This window comes from Mus caroli, chromosome 9, assembly GCF_900094665.2.
Source record: "Mus caroli chromosome 9, CAROLI_EIJ_v1.1, whole genome shotgun sequence".
NCBI lineage: Eukaryota > Metazoa > Chordata > Mammalia > Rodentia > Muridae > Mus > Mus caroli.
This window is the reverse complement of record NC_034578.1, coordinates 83,644,058-83,650,485: the sequence shown is the minus strand read 5'-3', so window position 1 is coordinate 83,650,485 and position 6,428 is coordinate 83,644,058.

Below are 6,428 nucleotides of genomic sequence, written 5' to 3'. Positions count from 1 at the left end.
TGCATACGGTCCTCATCCCCTAATGTCATGTCCACACAAAGACAGGTTGCACTATGGTGTGCTATAGTAAGGGTGAGCAGGAGCAGGCAGATGGGATAAGCTTGTCTGCGAGTCTTTNGGGGAGGAGGGNGAACTTACCCATACTGATCAGAACTTGCAAAGGCAGATATGAATGCCCAAGCATGACTGTTGTAATTTAATCTTCTGAAAGAACCAATAATAGTCCACTGGCATATCACTGAATTCTCTTGCAAATCACAGAGACAATTTGAGTAAAGCAATTATAGAGGAATAGAAAGGCCAGAGCTGAAGCAAGGAGAGAGATGTACTGATTCAGCCCTGTCATATCACAGACGGGAAAATCGGACTCCGGCCCTGTGGGGAGGTCTGTCCTAGGTCATGTGGAAATTAAAAACTGTGAATGTGTCTGTGTAAGTGTGTGTGAGAGAGAGACTCACACATACACACAGGAAGAGAGAGAGAGACAGAGACAAAGACAGAGACAGAGACAGAGAGACAGACAGAGAGAGACAGAGAGAGAGACAGAGAGAGACAGAGAGAGACAGAGAGAGACAGAGAGAGAAAGATATTATTTATGGGTGTGTGTGTGTGGGGGGGTGAGGGTCGTCTGGGAGACAGAGTGAGGTTGAACTTTTAAGAGTCCTGACCTTGACAGATGACAATGATGACAATGGCCATCTCTTACTCTCCACCTTTCCCTATTCCCTCACCAAACCCTGCTGTGAACATCTCACCACAGGATCCAGCCCGCTGTTACCCTGGCACGCAGCAAGATCCCTGCTTCCTTCTGAAATGCCATCTCATTCTTCCACGACACATGACTAAGTCTCAGGGCAGAGGTACATCTGTGCCTGTGCTTATTAGTGTCAATTTCAGAGGGGAAAAAAAAATCTCATTTCCGGATTCTTGTGTACCGGCGCTGCTGAATCTGTTGTTGACTCTTCTTTTCTGAAACCGATTATCTGGATGCAGCTGCTGGGTCACTGAAGATGACCTTTAAATTCTGGCCTTTCTGCTTCCACATCACAAGTGCTAGGGTCACACACATGTACTAAGGTTGAGCTCAGGACATTGTGCGTGCCGGGAAGCAGTGTGTCCACTGAGCTACACATCCCAACCTGTACTTCTAATCTCTTGATGTCCTTGCTGTAAAGTTCCCCAGTGGAAAGAAATAAACATAGATATTCTTAATTCTATTTGTTGCCCCTCCCACCCCCAAATTAAGGAATTGCTTAAGTCTACAAGATGTAAAGCAAAAGTTTCCTACGGAATGTGGTTGATTTGTTATCTCAAAGCTCTTGGAAACAGCTGGGGTCTGAATTAGGTTTATCCAGAAGAATGCAATCAGTGAAAGACTGTAGGAAGGACAGGGAGGATGAAAGGAAGGGAGAGACAGACAGGGAGGCAGGCAGAGACAGAGAGACACACAGAGAGAGACAGAGACACAGAGAGAAAGAGAAGAGAGAGGAGAGAGACAGACACAGAGAGGAGAGAGAGAAGAGAGAGAGGGGAGGGGGGGAGAGATTCTTCATTCACAGCACCAAATCGTTCACCAGACCCCTCTAGGCTCCATAGTTTTCCCGAAGCTCTGACAATCAAAACCCTTCATTCTGACAAAGGTCATCTCAAATATTAACCCTGCTAGAAATATTTCTCAATGCTCATAATCTAAACTGACCTCCCACCCCATCCCACCTTCCCCGACTCAGAGAACCATTTCCTCACTACCTTCAGAAGCCTCTCCTACCTGACAGGTGGCTCTCACAGTCACTCTCTGCCTTCCAGATGAGAACAGTTAGGACATCCTCAGAGCAGGCCAAATACACGTCCTAATGTCACANGGCCCAGGAACTGGGAAGCCAGAGGGACCGACTTCTCATAGTCATCAAACANCTGGAGAGTAAGTTTTCATTTCAAAGGCATTTGCCCCTGACAGAGCCCCATTAGTAGGTGGGGCAGACCTTAGAGGGCCAGCTTTCCTGCATCTCCTCAGTCTTCTAAGGCTTCCCTCAGTTACTCAGGAGGCACAGCCGTGGGTAGGGGAAGCAGTGTGGGCTCTCAAGTCCAAGGGTCTGCTGTGAGCTCTGACTGCTAGCCTCACCTGAGCACAGAAGCCTAGGCAGCCTCTCAAGGCATCTATTCACCTGCACATAGAGTGTGAATTGCATTGCTAATACAGGGCAGCTGTGGGGACTAGTGGGGCATAGGTGATAAATGGTTTGCAGCGCAGGCTTCATTCAGCTCTCCGGTGCTTTTGAGACGACATCACCTGTCTGCCACTGCAGCCAAAGTGCCTCAGAGTCACAGAGAATGAAGGAGCCGGTCTCACCATATGCATAGGGTTTTTCTTGTCCTAGGGTACTAGCCTAGAAGCTACTTTTGAAATAGGACGTTCCTTCGGTAGAATGTGTAGGCTTCCTGCTTNGAAGCACTCAGCATCTGGCAGGTCGCTGAGCTAATCAGCTAGCAAGCTTTCATGTCCTAGAGTTGTGGTTCTCAATCTCGGCTCTTGAGAGCTGAATGACGCTTTTACAGGAGTCATCTAAGACAATTCTGAAAAACACACGGATATTTACAGTAAGATTCATAACAGTAACAAAAGTACAGTTAGAAAGTAGCAATGGAAATAATTTTGTGTTTGGAGGTCACCACAACATAAGGAACTGCACTGAAGGGCTGCAGCATTGAGGAGGCTGAGAACCTCTGCCCTCAAGCCTGTCCTTTTTCTGACTCACTCAGCCCNGCTCCATCTCCAGCCTCCTGCTCTATCCCAGTTGGGGTTCCTGTCTAGAAATGATGAAGAGGAAAGGTCAGCCAAGGAAATGGTTTAGATGTGGAGAGAAATCAAAATCACTGCTTTGTGAGCACAGGTGGGCAAGAGGCCAGGCAGAGGAGAGAGCAGGTGCTACTGCTGGCAACAGGTCTGACTGAGGGATGCTAGGAGACTTTGCACGGAGGTAAGAGCTAAGAGTTGGCTGTGCATCTTTATGCTGAAGAGCACCACTGACATCTAATTAAAATACTCACCATGGCGTTCCTTCCCATCCTCTCCTGCCCCAAAGTGTTCTCACAAATGAGAACTCTGGTTCATGCATGGGCCTGGCTTCACTACCGTCACAGAAATGTAACCAGGATCTTTCCCCTCTGGCCAAGCTTCCCTCACCCATTCCAGCATGTTCTGAAAGTTTTCCATTTGCCTCATAAGCCAAGCTTCGACTCCTCCTGCAGGGGTCTTGGCAGACATGCGGAGTGCAGTTCTGTTTACCCCCACAGCCCTCTTTGTGGGTATTTATTTATTATAATATTTATTATCTTGCACCTAAACTGCTGCTCTACTTATTTATGTGCCCGGTTGACCCAGGGACTTCTTTTAAAATAGAATTGGTGTTGTACCTGGGCATGGGCTTCACAAAGACATTTTCATACAAGTGTATCACCCATTTTAACCTTATTCTTGATTAAAACAGAGAGGTTAACACAGGTATAGAGACACACAGCTCAGAGTTTGGTCACTAAAGGGACCAAATTGGTGGGTGATGGTAAAGACAAAACACTCCTAAATCCTTCCAGTCTGCTTGTGCTTTGCAGACGCTGGAGACCGAGAAACCCTGCTCTCACTTGTGTGAGATGTGCCAATAGCACATAATGGCTTGTTAGGGAACAGTTANGGAGGGTGGTAGATGCAAAACGAGCCCCTCTACCTTCCAAAAGTGATTTACTCCAGAAATGACTCAGCTTTCTTCTCTTCTCCTTCACCTGCTCTGCCGTGATGTAGCATCCACAAGGTAAGTCAGAGCATTTAAAGAAAACAGAAAGTCCTTTTCCTCTTGCCCCTGATGTTGCATAGAAATTTGCTATGCAATAAAAAAGCAATATTTCCTTAAGACATTCCCCTAGAACATAGTTTATAGGGCTTTCCAAACAGCACAAAAGAAAATTGAAAACCATCCTCTTGAGGGGTAGGAGAGACAGCTCAGAGGTTTAGAGCACTGGATGTTCTTCCAGAGGGCAGCTCCCAATGACCTCTAACTCCAGTCCCAGGGGATCTGACACCCTCTTCTGGCCTCTGTGGATACCATATGGACACAGCACACTGAAATGCACACAGGCAAAAAGCCCACACAGAGAAAGTAAACTAAAATGAGAAAAAAAAATCGAAAAATAACAAAACAGCTTGAGTTTAGCCCTTCTCAGAGGAAGTGACAGCCTGTTTTCCTTAGCTTAATCTTTTGTTGTTGCTGTTTTGTTTTTGTTTTTGTTTTTGTTTTTGATTTTGTTTTTCAAGACAGGGTTTCTCTGTGTAGCCCTGGCTGTCCTGGAACTCACTCTGTAGACCAGGCTGGCCTTGAATTCAGAAATCCACCTGCCTTTGCCTCCCAAGTGCTGGGATTAAAGGAGTGCGCCACCACTGGCCAGCTTCCTTAACTTAATCTTAATTCAAATATATTATACATCCTTTCTCCGTCTCCTATCCTTCTCTGGGAGAACAGGAGTCCTTTGAGCAGCCACAGTTGGTAGAGAATAACAGCAAAGGAAAGAGAGTAAAACTGAAAAGTACTGACAAAGCCAGCGATCCAGTCTTCAAAAACCACTCACGTAGCTAAACCTTGAAAGATATCAGTGCAGATGGGAAAGAGGGCAGGTCAAATTCTTAATGGCTGAGTAGTACTCCATTGTGTAAATGCACCACATTTTCTGTACCCATTCCTCTGTTGTGGGACTTCTGGGTTGTTTCCAGCTTCTTGCTGTCACAGATAAGGCCGCTATGAACATAATGGAGCTTGTTCCCCTGTGGCATGGTGGGGTACCTTTGGGTATATGCCCATGAGTGATATAGCTGGGCCTTCTGGTAGATCTATTTCCAATTTTCTGAGGAACCTCCAGATTGATTTCCAGAGTGGTTGTACCAGTTTGCAATCCCACCAGCAATGGAGGAGTGTTCCTCCTTCTCCACATTCTGGACAACACATGCTGTCACCTGAGTTTTTGATCTTAGCCATTCTGATTGGTGTACGGTAGAATCTCAGAGTCATTTTGATTTGCATTTCCCTGATGACTAAGGACTTTGCACATTTCTTTAAGTGCTTCTCGGCCATTGTTTGTTCTTTTTGAATGTTAGCTTCTTAAAGCTAAATTGGGATCCAGCTCAAGGGGAGGCTCTAAGGCCTGACACTATCACTGACGTTATGGTGTGCTTACAGACAGGAGCTGAGCATGGTGGCCCTCCAAGAGGCCAAACAAGCAGCAGAAAGAGCCAGATGCAGATACTTACACCCAATCAATGGACAGAAGCTGGGGACTCCTGTAGTTGAATTAGGGAAAGACTGGAAGAAGCTGAGGAGGAGGGCGACCCCATAGGAAGACCAGCAGTCTCAACTAACAGCATCTAAAATCAGAGCACAACTCTGTCTATGATGGGGACAAAATATCTAGATCTTTCACAGGCTCACTTCCAAGTCCCCATTTATTCCAAAATAACAGACAGAGTCCAGAATTGANGTGGTCTGTTCCTCCTTCAGAGCCAAGCGCACACAAAGCTGCAGGGTTTTCATTTGCTTCGGTGCTGAGAACTATAACTTCTACTATTTTGCCTGTATTTCACTAAACCACATGAAAATGTCTACGTGTTCATAACCCTGTTTGTGTCATTAGCCACCTGCTTAACCCCTCTAAAATGTCTTTATTAAAGGATAAAGAACATATGGGATACAAATTCACAAAACTGAATCATCTGNATGCACAAAGTTTGCCATTTTGGTTCATATAAGAGTTCAATGGTTGGACTTTATGGCTTGCTATTGAGTTTGCACTATATGAGCACGAGCTATGGTTGGTATCCTGTCTACTGTATTAAAGCCACCAAGCTACCAGGAGCCATTTTAGCAAATTCATTTTAGGTCATAGATAATCAAACTGAATTTGCTATGAAGCTCTGGTTTGTGAGAAGATACACTTTCCTAATGCGATACACACCTGCAATCTCAGCCTTCTGGACATCAGGGCATGAAGATGGAGCATCTGAATGCAGCCTGGGCTACAAAGTAAGTGAGTGAAATATGCTGTCCCTTCGTGAGTGCATGCATGCATGCTCTTTTTGCACTTGTGTATCATTTTGTTGTTTAATTTGTATTGCTTCTATTTTTCTCTAAGTAACTGTTTCTGCAAAAGTTCTTATGTATTCTGCCAGAAAGTTTAAGTATGGTCTTATCTTTAAGAGCTAGATAAATCCTGAATATAGTGACTGTTGCAGCAGTTGATTAATTTGCTCTAATTTCCACAGTGGCGGCAGTACGACTCACTACCCACCCCAATGTTCTGAAGTTCTGGATTCCCCTTAAATATGCCTTAAACAGCTCAATTGTTGGGCCACTCCCAAACTTCCATGTTGCTAATGCCTTCTCTCCCAT